This window comes from Apostichopus japonicus, chromosome 9 (genome assembly GCF_037975245.1).
Source record: "Apostichopus japonicus isolate 1M-3 chromosome 9, ASM3797524v1, whole genome shotgun sequence".
Taxonomy (NCBI): Eukaryota; Metazoa; Echinodermata; class Holothuroidea; order Aspidochirotida; family Stichopodidae; genus Apostichopus; species Apostichopus japonicus.
The window spans coordinates 37,130,102-37,148,546 of NC_092569.1; the positions used below are offsets into that span (position 1 = coordinate 37,130,102).

Below are 18,445 nucleotides of genomic sequence, written 5' to 3' on the forward strand. Positions count from 1 at the left end.
AATCTAACAACACCAGTACTGCTTCTTTCCTTGTCAAGAGCTACAGTAGTAAAATGTTATTAGACTCAATCTGCAATGCAGTTTCTGTGGAACGGTAGCGACCGTAAACAGATTGCGTGTCAGAAAAAAGATTGTTGTCATTGATAAAAACCTTCAACTGTGTTGCATCAATCCTCTCTAGAACTTCAGAGATGAACATTAAATTAGCAATGGGTAAGTAGTTAAAAGATCATCCGGCTCAAAATTAGACTTCTTCAGAAGGGGCACTATGTGGGATGTTTAAAAGCAGTCTGTTCAAAGACTTCTTCAGAAGGGGCACAATGTGGGATGTTTAAAATTAGACTTCTTCAGAAGGGGCACAATGTGGGATGTTTAAAATTAGACTTCTTCAGTTCTAAGGGGCACAATGTGGGATGTTTAAAATTAGACTTCTTCAGAAGGGGCACTATGTGGGATGTTTAAAATTAGACTTCTTCAGAAGGGGCACAATGTGGGATGTTTAAAATTAGACTTCTTCAGAAGGGGCACAATGTGGGATGTTTAAAATTAGACTTCTTCAGAAGGGGCACTATGTGGGATGTTTAAAATTAGACTTCTTCAGAAGGGGCACAATGTGGGATGTTTAAAATTAGACTTCTTCAGAAGGGGCACTATGTGGGATGTTTAAAATTAGACTTCTTCAGAAGGGGCACTATGTGGGATGTTTAAAATTAGACTTCTTCAGAAGGGGCACAATGTGGGATGTTTAAAATTAGACTTCTTCAGAAGGGGCACAATGTGGGATGTTAAAATTAGACTTCTTCAGAAGGGGCACTATGTGGGATGTTTAAAATTAGACTTCTTCAGAAGGGGCACAATGTGGGATGTTAAAAATTAGACTTCTTCAGAAGGGGCACAATGTGGGATGTTTTAAAGCAGTCTGTTAGACTTCTTCAGAAGGGGCACTATGTGAGATGTTTTAAAGTAGTCTGTTAGACTTCTTCAGAAGGGGCACTATGTGGGATGTTTAAAAGCAGTCTGTTCAAAGACTTCTTCAGAAGGGGCACAATGTGGGATGTTTAAAATTAGACTTCTTCAGAAGGGGCACAATGTGGGATGTTTAAAATTAGACTTCTTCAGAAGGGGCACTATGTGAGATGTTTAAAATTAGACTTCTTCAGAAGGGGCACAATGTGGGATGTTTAAAATTAGACTTCTTCAGAAGGGGCACTATGTGGGATGTTTAAAATTAGACTTCTTCAGAAGGGGCACTATGTGGGATGTTTAAAATTAGACTTCTTCAGAAGGGGCACAATGTGGGATGTTTAAAATTAGACTTCTTCAGAAGGGGCACAATGTGGGATGTTAAAATTAGACTTCTTCAGAAGGGGCACTATGTGGGATGTTTAAAATTAGACTTCTTCAGAAGGGGCACAATGTGGGATGTTAAAAATTAGACTTCTTCAGAAGGGGCACAATGTGGGATGTTTTAAAGCAGTCTGTTAGACTTCTTCAGAAGGGGCACTATGTGAGATGTTTTAAAGTAGTCTGTTAGACTTCTTCAGAAGGGGCACTATGTGGGATGTTTTAAAGCAGTCTGGAAAATTCCAGAAGACAATTGACAACAGACAAGTTGTAATTGGATCCTGACTGCAGGATTTAGATGATATATAACTTGTTGACAATGCTAAATAAGTCTTTGACGTCACATTGTGCACTTTTTTCACGATTATGACAAGATTTAGTATAATTTAGCAGGTTATTGTGTGTATCTTACACTGCTCATTTTATAGCTGTATTTCAGATCCAGGTTTCAGCAGTTTGTGCTCTAAACCTTGTCTCACTTGCTTAGCATGACACAATTCCATAGAATACCAAGGTACATGTGGCATGTGAGAAATTGTCCTGGTTTTGAGAGAGGTGTGCATGTCCAACATATTGTGCAATACGTTGTGTATTGCTGAGCCAGGCCAGAAGCATGGAGGCGGTGTGTAGTACATGAAACATTATATCATTTATGAAGTTATGTACGAACTTCGAACTTACGATATGTAATGATTTAAGTTGACAATTTTAAACTTCTTTGATCAAGTTTGCCAAGGTACCGATCTTATCTTACTCTGAAATGTTTGCAATGATAGTCTTGCTAATTTTGGGGTTTGACTAGCTCACAAGTCACTCGCCAAAATGTCAATCACAGTGCATTTTCTGTTCGCCAAAGCTAATATTCTACTCGCCAATTGGGGAGTTAGGGATCGTTATTGTCGAGCCCAACTACTATTAAAGGTTTCCCATATGAACATTCTCCCAAGTTCATAACTGAAAACTGTTAAATGGAATAAAGAAAGTTTAATTTCATACGACTAAGACACGCGACAAAGTTTGTAATTTCCGTCGCATACAGTTAACTCAATCGAAAGTCCCGTTGACTTACTACTGTATATAAAAATAAAATCAAGACCAAGCAACGCTCTTGCGATGGCCGAATCAAGAATGATCTCACCAAGATTTATGTTTGTGCTGAGATAGTAGATGCTTTGTTAATAATTTAAACGTCTATCACTTGCCCAATTGGGCAAGTTGAGATAAGAAAGAGTTTGCCGGACAATCGGGCAATCGTAAATGTACGGCTGTGATAAAGCATGAATAAAATATATTACATCATTGATGCAGAATATTGAGTGACCATAAACTGGCAAAAAAATGGTAGTCGTCTGTTTTATGAGAAGCCATTTGTCCAGGCTTCAACATTTACAAATGTTAGTTGTCTGTTTTATGAGAAGCCATTTGTCCAGGCCTCAACATTTACAAATGTTAGTTGTCTGTTTTATGAGAAGCCACTTGTCCAGGCTTCAACATTTACAAATGTTAGTTGTCTGTTTTATGAGAAGCCACTTGTCCAGGCTTCAACATTTACAAATGTTAGTTGTCTGTTTTATGAGAAGCCATTTGTCCAGGCCTCAACATTTACAAATGTTAGTTGTCTGTCTCATGAGAAGAATTTGTCCAGGCTTCAACAATTACAAATGTTAGTCGTCTGTTTTATGAGAAGGCCTCAACAATTATTTTTAAAAGTTCTTGCCCTCTGGTGACTATGAAGTATGACCGAAAGTCTACTCGCAAAAATTCAAAATTTGCTCGCCACCATTAATTGCTCTGTTTAAATCTCCATACTTGTACTATAGAACAAAAGAACTACTTTCTGTAACCTAAGTTAAGACAGATACATGGTGCTACGCAATTGCACATTGAAAACTTATATTGTGCAGTATTTTCCCACCAAAAGAAAGTGATGAACAATGTAAACATGTTGCAGAATCATTAATATGAAGCTATTTTGTCTCAAACAATTTCAAAGAACATCGGCAAAAATACCTACAAATGTAGCTACTGTAGGCTTCTGTAACATTCAGGCTCTTGTAGTACTAAGCTACAGTATATACTAGCAAGGTGAACGCAACTAAGCATATTCAGTACCTCACTGCAATATTGAGCTGCTACTCGATTAAAAATTTAAGATTAATTTAAAGATTTAAAAAGATTGTCTTTTTTAGATGCAAAATGGTGTTCAAAAAATGTCACTACACTGCCTAAGTCAAAGCGATCTTTTATGCAATGAAAATCTAAGGTTGACAGAGCACCTATCTTCAACTCGAAAATCTGAAAAGGCAAACTTGCCTCAAAACTCGTTAACTTTTTGTCTATTATGCAAATTATGACCAATGGCATGTAGAATAATGCCTAGAGAAATAATTTAGGAGTTTGGCCACCTTCAGTGTATTGGTATTCTGACACAAAACATTTTTTCTTCCACTCTTGTGTTTAATAACAAACCTAATACTATCCTTCCATTGTTAGTGTATACTTGTACATTAAGCCTAACCAAATCTGCAGTTCCATGCTTTGTCGGCGAAAACATTTTTACCAAAATGACAAATAATCGTGTATTGTGGATTCAATTTTCTGCATATCAGCTCTAAAGGTGGCTTGTGTCAATTACCCTATGGATTTATAATAGCGTGAAACTCGGAATTAAGTTTTGTTTATTGTAGTAATGTAGGGCTTTTATATTTTAAGTTTAGATGCGGATATCCACATGATTATTGTTAGTACAAGAAGTCAACTTGGGCTGTTAGTACTGTACTATACTCGACTGTTTAAGCCATAAATGATATCGATGTTTACAGGTAACAAACTTTTGTAATTGGTTTAGAAATGAATATGTATGAACACAACATGTTTATGAATCCGTTTAATACACATTACATACTTCGTAAGCTCAACCCATTCTATGTGATAAATGGTAATATTATATTTCTTAATGATGCTTTCCCTGTTTCAAACTGAGGGAAATTCTCGTATATAATGCAGATGCCAGATAGCGAACCATTTTACATGTGCAGTAAATTCCGATTGTGATTGGTCATTGACAAAATTCAGTTAACAACTTAAACTTGCTTCAAGTTTGCCACGGTACTGCTTTTTATCATTCTGTGAATGTTTGCAGCGATAGTCTTGCTAATATCGGGGTTTGCCTTGTCCACAAGTCACTGGTCAAAATGTCAAAAAAAACGACAAGGGCGGTTGAAAGACTGGCAGGGCGGTGAAAGTTGGTCGAAAGAGGGGCAGGGTGGGCAAAAGAGGGACGCGCTCGGCTGCCCAGGCTGCAAAACAGCGAAGCTAGGGCCCTGGGACCCATTGACCCATTGAAACCTGCATAACACTTTGAAAGAATCTAAGAAGTTTTATGCTCGGTCCATGCATGTAAACTGGGTCTCTAGTAACATATAAACATCAAAGACTTTTGAACAAACCACAGGCACACTATATCCAGTGGAACATATGAATTTCCTCGCTTGGAAACTTTGATTGGTCAAACAATGTACTATGTACACTGTACTGCAACCTGATCATGTACTTGGTGTAGGAACACATTACAATATGTGGAAAATGTATTTATCTTTTATGAAGTCCCACTTTGAACCCGCTGAACCCATAATACATAATATTTCAGCATTTCTCTTATTAAAGGAAAGGTTGTTTGTTTCATTGAGTTTAGCTCCAGCAGAGTCTTAACTAGAATCGTTGGTAGCCGTGTCGGAAATACACGGGGCGAAGGGCAAGTCACCCTCCTGAGTGCTAAAAAAGCCCTCGAAAGTACAATTGCGAGGGCCAAACATTTTTTAAATATAAGAAAAATTGGCCCCGGTAATATCAAAGGTGGCCCTGCATAATTACGTTCAAATAACATATATTTTTCACTTGTTAACTTTACTTACTTAACCAATATTCTTAAAAATACGATATAAATTATTTGTTTGCCGCAAGGTTTCCTTCTTATGACAACTTTGTCCAGTTCGCTAAATTCCAAATTCATTGTTTACGAACGCCATAGACCTAGGCTGGGTCATAGTATAGCCCAATGATATACATACTGTAGTACCAAACATGGTCAATCCAAGACCTACATCTCAGCTTCATACTGTATGTACTGTGAAGCCATAACACTGAAATACGGCAATGAAATATTCTGGGAAACAGCGTACATTCCACCTCCCACATAAACACTATATATCGCCTCAAAGCAAGTTAAGTTGTAAACTGATTTTTGTCAATGACCAATCCCAATGGGAGTTAAGAGTGTAAAATGGTTCGCTATCTGCACATGTATTATGTACAGGAATTTTTCATGTGCGGAGGTTGTTCGCAAACTTCACGGAGCACTTGTAAACAAACAGCGAAACCATTTAAATTCTACTTATTACAGGGAACAGTTTGAGCTTACGAAGTACGCAATGTGTTTTGAAGGCATTCATAAATATCTTGTGTTCATATATTAACCAATTAAAAAAGTTTAGTCAACATCACGATGGCTTGGGTAGACGCAGGCAACCCCTACACAGCTATAGTACTAGCAGCAAAGGTAGACTACTAACTCATATAAACATGTCAATATCCCCATCTGATATTAAAATATGAAAGCATTAATTACTGCCCTAAATAAAACTTTTACAAGTTGTAACCACTTTATTCCTAGATATTAAAGTTCATAAGTTAACGAACCCTTTAGTTTTGATATATGCAGAAAATCAAAACCACAGTACTGTACACGATTATCTGTCATTTTAGTAAAACATTTTCCACAAAAAAGCATGGAACTGCTGATTTTGGTTTGGCTTCACTGTGTCATACATTTACAACGCTAGGATTGTTAACACAAAAATATGAAGAAAAATTGTTTCGTGTCAGAATACCAATGCACTTAACACATCCTTAAGTACACATCCTAAGTATTTCTTGTGGCATGTTCTGCATGCCATCAATCACAATTCGAAAAATTAGAACAATTTAAAAGGAGCTTTGAGACAAGGTTGCCATTATCGAAACCATGATTTGCTGCAAACAGTTTTCAGACTTTCACCTAATACCAGTTGGAAGATAGATGCATTGTCAACCTTAGATTTTCATCGAAAAATCCTGTATCTAGAATGGCCTACCATCATGCCCTCATACCGCATGATGATACATCTACAGTATTGTGTTATTGTTGATGATGTTATTATACTGATAGAATTAGGGACAAGGATTGTTTTATTAGTTTCATGCTTTTCCTAAGAACCCTAAGTACCAATTTTCAAAGGACCAACCACTAATCAAGATGCCAAAGAAACTTTTCTTGTAATTCACTATAAGCTGTGAACCTGTTTAACTTTCAGTACATGTTTTGAGACATTAAAATGGAAGAGGAGAGCTACCAGTTTTGCTTGGATTAGCTTGATTGGAAATTTGGATTGATAATTCAAGAGTGTACATTGCAATCTTGTTAATCAACAATTCTTTAGTTGAATTTTTTGGTTCAATCAGCTTCGATTATTATTGATATAATTGTCAGGATGTTTTGCTAATTGTTGTTAAAATGTTGTTAAAAGTTTTGAAAAGAGTTTTACAGTTTCTAAGAGTTTCCAAGTGTTTCAAAAATGGCTTTGGAGCATATCTCTTTCAAAGAATTTGACGAATAAAGAGCAAAATCGATGACTGAAAAAAGTGTAATGAAAGTTACCGTAATGCGAGTTACCAGACTTTTCCCCCCTCCATACCACATCTGAAGTTGTTTCATATATTTTACTGCTGATATATAAACATCAGTAGGGTAGATATCTTGTACATGTATGCAATTGAAGAAATCATTCTTTGTTTGAGCACAGTGCCATTTTGTACCGGTGTCAATTTTTCAGGTGTTCTTTTTCCGTAATGCGAGTTACCGATATTTGGAAGCGCACCATACAGTTGGAAGTCTGACCTCAATATATGACCGTTACTAGCAAATTTTCGAGCACAGCTACTTGACCCGGAAGTAATTGTTTCGCGCAAATCCGGTTCTACGGACTTCGGTTCGCTACTTCCATGTATGGATGTAATCGGTAAAATTCGCAAACATCCCAATGTCATTCGGGTTTACGAGTATCGTAGCTCGATAAAGGATACTTTAGAGACTCAAATACGATCATTTCCGGAAAGAAACGAAGATTTTACCAATAGAACAGTGCATTTTCTTATCGACGACCAACGCAAAAACATAAAGGTAAGTCAAATCGAGTCGACGTCTATCGTTATGTGACTTTCGCGTCTTAGACAACTTTTAACCGTAAAAATAGCATTTTTGTAATATATAAGCTTGAATCTTACTCATATTTTTCAGAAAAGTTGTAACTCCCCCGAAAAGTGTGATTTTTTGGTCAACGAAAATGGTGCTCATATGTGGTTTTGGTTGCCCCTAATACATGTATCCTAACGTACATAATACACATATACACGAAAGCACCGTATCCTATAACGTGCAGCCTAGCGCTATATGTCGACTATGATGTACAGTAGCTAGTGCTAGATTTGCAACGTCTCGTATTTTTCGTAATCTTTCTATTCGGCATAGATTCCCTTCATTTTTTGGCGTTAATATGGAAAAATCAGGGAGTTGATAAGTCACGGTACTACTTATGGCTACTAAATAGTTAAATTTAAAAATTCGAGGGCATAGCGGACAGTAATATTACTGTACTAGGCCCCTAGTACAAGCCTAGGCTAGCCTATAGGCCTAGTACTTTTGTATTTACTAAAGTAATATACTACGACAAGTTTTTACTACAGGTAGGCCCTAGCCTAGTTTTAGTAATACTAGAATACCTGCATAGTTTAGTCCAATTTTAATAATGGACTAAGGCTTATAACCTTTAGTTCTTAGCCTACGCCTTCTTGCCCTTGTGTAATAATTCTAAGGGGCCTGTTCTTGAAAAGATTTGGACTGCATAAGATACAATTTAGTATTATTATTATTTTACAAAAATTATTAGTAGTACAAGTAGACTGCCTTTGTACTATGTATAAGTTAAGATCATGGCTTATTATGAGTTTTATTAAAGCTGGACTGGGTGAAAATTTCCTCCATCCTGGGATCGGGATCCATTTCAATGTCACTTTGTTACAAGTGTTCAAGAACGGTATTAGATCCATGACTTAAGTCTAGGCCCAATTCCCTATGCTTAATATGTAGAGCAAGATACGTAACACAGAAATAAAACTAGCTTGCTTTATACTGCTTACACTTTATACTTATTGCTATTACAGTTAGACCTACTGCTGGTACTTGAGAACAATTGCACCTCATAGAGCCATGTAGTTGTACATAGCTACTTATAATTCCAGGTGACTTAAAACAATATCAGGGATCATTTTGTGACAACATGTTTTGCTGTTAAAGAGAGTTTACGATCTTTTTAATGTTATGTTGTTTTCTATGATAGGTACAGTAGTAGAAGTACTTAGTCATTCACGTACAGTCTTCCCTATGTGTGTGTGTGTCACACACAGATTTCTCGTCGGTGCTTTCCCATGTATATATGACCAAAAAAAAGTTATTCCCAAAAAGAAGAAAAGTTTCATTCACTATTAGATTTGTTTTGTTATGTATAATGACTAACATTGCAAAATGCAGTTCCACTTGTATTAAGTATTAGCCCAGAGAGCTTCCAGAGTTTATTACATCCTCATGTTTATTATCCTCATATCTGAAGTCTTCATATAAGAGTTTATTTATAGAAATCTGTTAATAAATGTAGTCTCACATTCTATTTAATACTATATATCTTTAAGTTCCTAGCTCTCTTATATGTACCCGTACAGTAGTAAGAAGGAATGCAGCCTGTGGATCAGTTAAGTGCCTGTTGTTACAACTCTGCTCCAAACTATTGTTTGTTTAATCAGGTTGTATTATTAGTGTGCTACCTTTAAGCAATTTTGTTTTCTATATATGTGTAATTTACATTTTTCCTCAGTTTCTGTTATACTCTTATAGAAAGAACAAGTTGTGTGCAGCAACAGGCTGTAATATACTCAGCAGTCTCATGCCTATTCTCTAGCTAACTCGAACAGGTTATTGGCCCAGACACATACACTGGAAGTTAACTGTGTAGAATAGATTGTTGTTTGGAATTTATGTGCTGATTTTGGAACCATTTCTTGGGAATTGTCGGTATAGTAAGACGGGGTAAAAAAAAACCACAGGGTAGTTGGGGTAAAAAAAAACCACCCCCCAACTACAAGTCGTGAGAAATAGAAACACATTTTTGTATGGTGTATGTGAAAACCATGGTGCCCAAGTCAATTCTGATATACTTTATTGATTGTTACTATTCTTTTCCATCGGCGTACCGATACTTTTAGCGCCGATTTTTCTCATACTCTAAAAATAGCAAATATTTAAGTTCTGACCACTGTCCTTTAACTTTATCCTGCAAAAATATTAGAATTGATATAGAGGTTTTTGTTTCTTGGTTATGATAACAAGAGGAGTACCTACATGAATCAGTAATGTAATTACCCACACGATCTGCCAGTTTTCTCGAATGACGTGTTTTTTTTTTACCCCAGGGTTTAGTGTCCGTTTGGGGTAAAAAAAGACCAGTCATAATTTCCTCCCAAAATGGTTTATATTTATCACAGAATGTTAGAATTGCTATATGATTGACACAGGGAGTACATCTATGCTCCTCTAATTTCTACCAAAATAATAATTTACCTTTTTATAACTAACTGTTGCCTGTTCTTAACCTAAGTTATTTCTATGTTAGCCTAGTGTTATAGCCTAACACAATATATGTCTGCTGTATATGGTTATCTTGTTATTTTTAGAGTCCTAAATTAATCTCTACCCTAAGTCCCAACCCCACAGCTGGATGTGATACTAATATATAGAATAATACTCATAAAACATGGTCAATAATGTTTTAGGGGGTATTAAGCAGTCTTGATAGAATCTTGCTTAGTCTCGGAAGGTGGGGTTTGTTTCTGGGAGTTTATCGTTTGGTAATAGGTTAATTCATGCAGAACTTGATTGAAAATGCCCAAATAAAGCTTTTCTAAAGTGTGCTGAAAATATTTCTGGTGGTTTTGCACATTTTCTTTGGTAGTATGTTGTTTTAACAGTGTGGACTTTTTTTTACCCCAGCAGGGTTTTTTTTTACCCCAAAAATGATGAACAGCCGGGGTAAAAAAAAACCACCCCTTTTCTGGAATTTCTCCTTTACTCATTGTGTTTGAAATTTTTATTATGGCTATTTAGGAAGGTATTCCCACTTGTCAACTGACAATGCTAAAATATCTACCTAAGCATCTACCTAACGAGTTTTATGTTAAACTTTAAGGAAACGTTTTTTTTTTACCCCGTCTTACTATACTTAAATTGGTTAATTTAGTCGTGACAACTGACCAATATGGCTGGAACAACAGAAGATATGACGTGGAAAATTAACAAAATGGAAGGCTCGAACTGGCTGACATGGAATTTCCAGATGAGACATTTGTTTCTTGCAAAAGGCCTGTGGGCTATGAGGATGGCTCAGGAAAGTTGGGGGTTACTGTATGTGAGAAGTAGAAGAGTGCAAACTTGAAAAAGACACAACTGGCATTTTTCACCATTGTGCTTGCAATAGCATCTAGTCAGCTGGAATTAATTACAACAAGTGAGAAACCTAGTGATGCTTAGGATGCCTTGCATACTCTGTTCGAAAAGGATTCTCTAACCAACAAAATTCAGCTCAAGAAAAAGTACCTCAGAACTGAAATGGCAGAGGGCAAGTCAGTTGGAAATAATTTGAATTATATGAAAGGAAGTATGGATCGTTGGGCTGCTATTGGTGCTCCTATTTCTGAAGAAGACCAGGTTGTTAAAGTTATATGTCAAGTTTGGACTTATTTATTTACTTTCTACTCTTACCTTTTACTTTTATATATTTGTCTTTTAATTTTAATCTTATGCTATATGTCACAGGTATATCTCACCATTTCAAAGTTACAAAACTATCCATCCTGCCACCTGAACTGTTTTTGCTATGTCATGCCTTCACTATGCCACCTTGAAATACCCCTTCCAGTCATAATGCACTTGACATTGTGTGTGATTTTTTTCAGACAATATTATTGTATGAAGTCTTCACAGTATGAAGTGTGTTTCATTTCAAGAAGTATTCAAATTTTGTTAAGCTATTCCTTCCATTTGAACAAAGTATTTCACTTTGAAGTGATCGAAGTAATTTATATTTCATGCCCATAATTTCACAGGACATTAAAACATGTTCTTTCATGGAGAGTGTCACACAAATGTTTTTTGTTTTCTTTTTTCTGTTGCTTAAAGTGCCTTATTGTTACAGTTATAAAATCAATAAAAGACCAGGCAATTCTATTTCCACTGTTGACTTATGTTCTACTATGCATGTGCAAAAGAAAAAGAAAACAGCCCTACTCAAAATATTTGGTCCGAGTATCAATAGAACGTAATGTATCCAAACACGTCCAGTGTACTGAAAGTCCGCTTTTAATTAAAGTCCCCATATTTGGCAAAACCACCTCATCCCTCCAAAATACCCTAACTCTTCCCAAAGCTGGTGAACACCACACCCATCCCAAAGCTGGGAAACTCCAAACCCTTCCCCAAATCCGCTAAGCACCACATTCCCTCCCCAAAACCCATAAAAACACCACACCCCTCCCCTAAACAACACACCCCTACCCAAGCCACAGTACTTAACTTCAATATTGGCAAGCGGTTATGTAGTGTGATACATGAACCAAACAAGGATTGGTATTGACTGGAAAACTGTTAACTGATATTTATTGATGAATATAAGCAACAGATGAGTACCCAGCTTTGCAGAATCTCACTGAGTAAGGGCTACTGTGGAATTATGGTAAGTGGGTAAGTGTAAATCATTTGGTATTGTAGGTATAAATCATTCGGAATTGTTGGAAGTTCCTTAGAAAGCAACTAGAAATAAGGTTTGGCCTAGGCCATGTTACCTTTGTATATTCGACATGTGGTATGACCCCTTCAGTTTTGACAACAGACTCAGGAAAATTTGTGTTACCTTAATAGTTACCACCATTAATTTAGCTAGAAAGGAAACACCATCTCCCTTGCCCCCTCCCCCATTTTGTCTCTCTTACCCCTCCCATACGCAGCTCTCAGTAACTTCAGATTTTACCTAATCATATATTAGAATTTGGGACAAAATTTCTTCCAAACCTTAGCACAACTTAAATTACTTAATTTCACGCCACAAAACCTAACATTCCTAAGAGACCGTACACTAAAGGAATGGGTCCCACTACATTGAAAACGATTTGAATGAAGTCTTGTCGGTAGTAGCCCATAGCATGAAAACGGCTTGGCGAAAGTCTACCTAATTTCAAAATGGCGGCGACAGCAACAAAATCGCCGAGTCGAGGTAATCGTTTTGTGACTGGCCGTCTTAGACAACCATTTCACCGAAACTTTACAGCATCATGTAGGAGAGTACAAGATCCACAAATGGGGGAACTTTTTTGCTGTAACTCTCTTTCGTTGGTTCGTTTTGACCTATTTTGTGTCAGTTAGGAATACATGTGTGAGGACGAAGTTGGATTGCAATCGTTGTTTCATAGGTTTTCGTTGATTTTTTCTCGGGTATCTTTGCCCTACCATACATTGGAATTACTTTTAATCCATTCTGTGAGGTTCCGGTAAGTTGTAAACTATCAATGTCTGTAAATTCTGTGAGTGAAACGTAGGACCGACTTTACGTTAAATGCGGGCAAATTCAAATTTAATGATATGCGTGATCGTTGATCATTCTTCGAGGTCACGGGGTCAGACTTCCAACTGCATACATTAAGGCGAACAGAATTATAATTCTTGATAATTTCATATTGTAGCTATGAATGTTGGATATAACACCACACGAAAATTGAGGAGTTACACTAACCCATATTCAAGCCACAGCACTTGGATTATAAAAAAACAGGAAAAAGTGTAATGCGAGTTACCATGGAATCGCCCCTTTGATTTAAACAGTGTTTAAGTAATTGTGCCATTTTGCCTGTCCCATTCTGCTGCTAAAACACAAGATAAATGATTGGGAAAATGTACTATATATTCGAGTAGCAGCTCAAAGTTGCAGGGAGGGACTGCATAGGCTTAGGACTCACACACACCAACCTACTGTATAGTACATGCCTGAGCAAGTTTTTAAATACAAATTGAAAGGGTTGATTGAAAGTATGTGTTGATCAATTGGGTTAATTGTGTTCTTTTAGAAGTGAATATTTAGTGAATGCAGTTTGCAGGTAGTTACAATGTTATTTAATATATTACTATAAAATAGCCCTCGCAAATAAACAAATAGACCCAGCACAGGCATTGGCAGTGGATCTTTTTTAGTCACAAATAGCCCCCCTCAATTTTTTTTTAATTCTCACCCTGGTTGGTAGTAAGTGTGGAAAACATAATACTGGCAAAAATAGCAGCCTGAGTAACGTTAACAACGTAAAAGTCAAATTCACATTTAAATGAATCAAGTAGACATCTCAGAACTGGGTCATAATTTCAGAACAGGTAAATGTGAGCAACAAGATTGTATCGGTCCCAGAATGATATGTACAGTAGTACCTTGGATGGTACTGGTACAAATACTAGTCGAAACATTACCATGTTTGAGGTGACAGGTAAACTTTCAAGTGATAGGAAAAATGCTTAAGAAATTACTTACTATGAGCTTTTAAGAGCTGCAACCATGGTAGGCTCATTTGCGATCTTTCAGATATCAGACCAGCTGTATAAAGAGCCGCTTAGGTGTGTTGATAGTGTTCTACGTACAAGGGTACTTGGAAAAGTACTGTAGGGCACATGGATTGTCAAACTTGGATCACAGGGGGCAAAATTCATGTTAGATTCCAATTAAACATTATAAATTTCTATTTATTTTTGACAAGAGGTCCTCGTCCTATCCTACGCCTAATTTTAGACTCAAATCTTCTGTATATAGCTTGGTGTAAGACAAAGTCATACCATACCTTTTAGCCTACTTTTTTGGATGCCACTGCCAGGCTACTGCTCTGTGTGGGTAAAGACCTTAGGTTCGGGGATAATACGCCTAACAGTTACAGTCAGTTACACCACAGTTGATTTTTTAGTTGAAAGTAGTCTAACAAGTAACATTTGAGATTTAGTATTCAACATTTGTACCAATATGAAATCGTTTACCTAAATACGAAGCAATTACGCAAATGAACACGTACCTTTAATCCTCGAGAATTTCGCTAAATTTGTAAGCTAATCAACGACTACTGATTTGTTGCGTTGTGTTTCCAAGTAACTTGTTTTGGCTAAAACATTCGTAAGTTGACCAGAAATAGAAAAGGATTGAAAGCTAGTTACTCATATCAGGCCAGATGAGAAAATGGTAGTGGCGCTATGTCAGAAAATTATAGAAACTGGAACCGGTTACGGCAATCTGATGTGTAATAATTCGAAAGAATCAGTTTATCGCCGATAAAATCGGGTTATGGAGCGAAAAACGGAGCTTTTCGTACGCAAAAACAAGGTTTTCAATCAACTTTATTGAGCGAAAAACATTGTTTTTCGATACTCTCGGTTTATCCTTCGATCGAAAACTAAGTTTTGCGATCATAAACACGATTTTCGAAAAATCCAGTTTATCGAGAGGAAAACAAAGTTTATCTTGATCCTGTTTTTTGCTCGATAAACTGAATTTATCGAAGAACTCTATCTTCGCCTGATAAACCGAGTTTATCGAAGAATTATGTTTTCGATAAGCAGTGTTTTCGAGAAAAAAAACCTTCATTCCTCTTTTGGAGGTTTCCTTTACATGCAAAAGTATTGCATCACAGATGTCTTAAACGCTAAATGACAGTAACTATAATAATGATCATGGGCGGCGATCCGTACTTCCGAGTGGGGGGGATATGACCTTGTTGACTATCTAAGCGTCCACCATGAGTTGGCGCGAAGCGTACAAGAAAATTTTGGGATTTACAGACCCTCTAGATGGCCGGAAACGGCACTTGCCGAGGTTTCCAAGCGGCATATACCCAACTTTAAAATAGGGATTTCATGTCCGAAATATCTCATAATCAGGATCCAAAATACTTTTTTTTTAATTTCGGGTGTTATTTTGGGAAAATTGCCCCTGTCAATCTTGTTTCAGGCGCTACGTTAAAATGTTCGAGAGCTCTTTATATTATTCGATGAAGAAAATGGCCTCATGCAGGCTATTATAGGCCTATACACATGCAATACACAATTACACATAGTTACATTCCTATGTACCGATTGCTAGGGCATCCAGGTGAAACATACGTGTATTAACAGGGGCGTAGGAAGCTATTTGGGATTGGTACGGAAGATCAGAGTGTGGCCATCTACCATAATCATCGGGGGGGTGGGGGACGTTTGGAAGGTCAAACTACGCTACGCGCCACCTTTGGTTGGCGCGTAGCGTAATGGAGAAAATTTTGAAAAAATGCTTCCCAGATTGCAGGAAATGGCACTTCCCGAGCTTTTCTTCTGTGCATTCTCCCTTGTCTGTTTTTGTACCCGATTAATCTTCTGAAACACATTTTGAAGTATGTTTTCATTTTGGTTCTTTATTTTTTGCCTTTTTTTCTTCTTAGTGCTACTTTTTCTCCTTTTTTTTTTTTGCGCCGTGAATATTGGTCCGGCGAACCGCTCCGACGCCCCTAATTAAGCATTACCCTGGTAACATGAGATTCTCAGCTGTTCGAGGGAACATGTACGTGTGTAGGCCTACTATAGGGCCTATATGAATACTATGAGGGTGCATATATGTACTATATCAATACCGTGGGCGCAATAATACATTTTGTTGTTATAGGGCCAATGAAGCCTACAGTCAACTATTCTTGCTTTATAAAGACGGTTTATTTGAAAAGATCGCACTGCGTTTATGGTATAGGCGAGAAATGAAGCTAAAAAGAGCCGTACATTCACGATGATGCATAAATGAAGGCATGAAAATATTCTTATTCCTGGCATTTGGTGGGGGGGATATGGTGTGTTACATCCCCTCCACCCATTTTCATGGGGGGATATATCCCCCCCCCCCATCCCCCCCAGGATCGCCGCCCATGATAATGATTGCAATTAAACTTGCGAATTAAACTTCTTAAGTTAACAAGACTATTGGTAGTAGAAACCAAAAGTGTACCTACAAGTTTAGTTACAGGAGGTCTTTGTTGAAAGAGATCTAGGTATCTACATTGACTCATCTCTGCAACCTTCCAAACATATATTTTCTCTTAGAGAATAAATATACTCTTGGCATAGAAAAAAATATATTTTGTGCCCTAGAGAATATATATTTTTACAGAATATTTACTGTAAGAGAATATATATTTTGCAAAGAATAAATACTTGCTATTAGAAATATTTTCTGTACGCATGCAGAATGTATAAATATATATTATGAGAATAAAAATAATTTTCAGAGAATATATATGTTTAACCATATAGGCCTATATAAATATTTCTCAAATGTATTTTTGAAGTAAACCATGTACCGGTATATATGTATTTCGCTAGTAAATATATATATATATATCTATATATATATATATATATTGTACGTAATAAATTCCGATTTCTCGAGCCATAGATATCATCATCACTTTCCTTTGATAACCTTCTTTATTTGTCCTTGGATGACACAATTGGAACAATCTGCTTAGCTGTCAATATATACAGGGCAATGCTTGATCTATTTTTGTTTTAGAAAGTATAAATATGTCTTGCTATTGGAAGTGGTGTGTACATTATAAAGAAAAACAAAGAATATGTTTCAGTTCATTAGTCATGATGTAAACAATCCGCAAATCTGTCATTACACGTAAGACATAGCAATACGTGCCTCTACTTTTGTGAACAGTTGTCCTTATATTGTTATTTATGGAAAGTACTCTTTTCCATTGACATGTTAAAAGTGCTTCTTCTCGTAAATGAAAAGTGACCGTTTGTTGAAGGTGGTGGTTATATGGTGCACCTGGGATTCTTGCAAGTTTGAAAGGATTTCGGAAGTTTTTTTTTATTACTTATTTAGTTCGTTTTGAGTTAGAGTTATTAGTTTTCGTAGTTCTTAACAAGGACATATTAAGACTAAAATTGTACCTCAAGCTTGACCCTTGAAGTATTCTTAATTGTTGACTTTCCAGGTTCATCAATGATAACTGGGTTTCGTTTGATAATCCAGTTTCTATAAACCTGCATGAATAAAGAACGGACAATTCCAACACCCTGGCAGTTCCACACAACCCAGTTTAGGTCTACAACGATGGTGTACATTTACTCAAAAGGTTACACTTTTTTCTGGAGAAGTACCAAACTGAAATGACCTAATGAAGTGATTGGTTTGGCCTTTTTTTTTTAAATCATCATTGCTTGCTAATTGTATGTTAAAGAAGATGGATTCAAGAATTGATAATGTAAATTAAGGAGGATTGTATCTGATTTAAAGCATTGTTAGGTTAAATGTGGATATTATTCCTTGCAAATGTCCTTGTCAGTCTGCTAGCCATGTCCCTCTTCTTGCTCACAATTTCAATGGTCATAATAGGCAAATTTGCAAGTACCGTGATGGACCAAGCCGTCAGCTACCATGTGGTGGGTAAGATATGCCAGACCACAACCCCTATACCAGTATGCATCGGCTACCATGTGGTGGGTAAGATATGCCAGACGACAACACCTATACCAGTATGCATCGGCTACCATGTGGTGGGTAAGATATGCCATACGACAACCCCTATACCAGTATGCATCGGCTACCATGTGGTGGGTAAGATATGCCAGACAACAGCTCCTACCAGTATGCATCGGCTACCATGTGGTGGGTAAGATATGCCAGACGACAACACCTATACCAGTATGCATCGGCTACCATGTGCTGGGTAAGATATGCCAGACGACAGCTCCTACCAGTATGCATCGGCTACCATGTGGTGGGTAAGATATGCCAGACGACAACACCTATACCAGTATGCATCGGCTACCATGTGGTGGGTAAGATATGCCAGACGACAACACCTATACCAGTATGCATCGGCTACCATGTGGTGGGTAAGATAT

The 18,445-nt window shown here is 37.0% G+C and overlaps 1 protein-coding gene and 1 long non-coding RNA gene across 12 annotated transcripts in view; one reads left to right on the top strand and one right to left on the bottom strand.

The window, feature by feature from the left end:
- LOC139974506 (probable 3',5'-cyclic phosphodiesterase pde-5) overlaps positions 1–14,721 on the bottom strand; it is a 137,938-nt gene extending 123,217 nt beyond the window's left edge. For 9 of the 11 annotated variants that reach the window (XR_011795495.1, XR_011795496.1, XM_071981706.1 and 6 more), the window contains exon 1: positions 14,584–14,721. The gene's annotated coding sequence lies outside the window, so the exon portion shown is untranslated. Of the gene's footprint in view, positions 1–14,358; positions 14,508–14,583 lie in introns of those variants that run through there. The other 2 variants (XM_071981704.1, XM_071981698.1) reach the window with 2 other exon arrangements.
- LOC139974508 (uncharacterized) lies at positions 1,403–9,413 on the top strand. Its single transcript, XR_011795497.1, has 2 exons — positions 1,403–7,561; positions 9,309–9,413. It is a non-coding gene; the product is annotated as an uncharacterized lncRNA (long non-coding RNA).
- Positions 14,722–18,445: the final 3,724 nt, after the last annotated feature.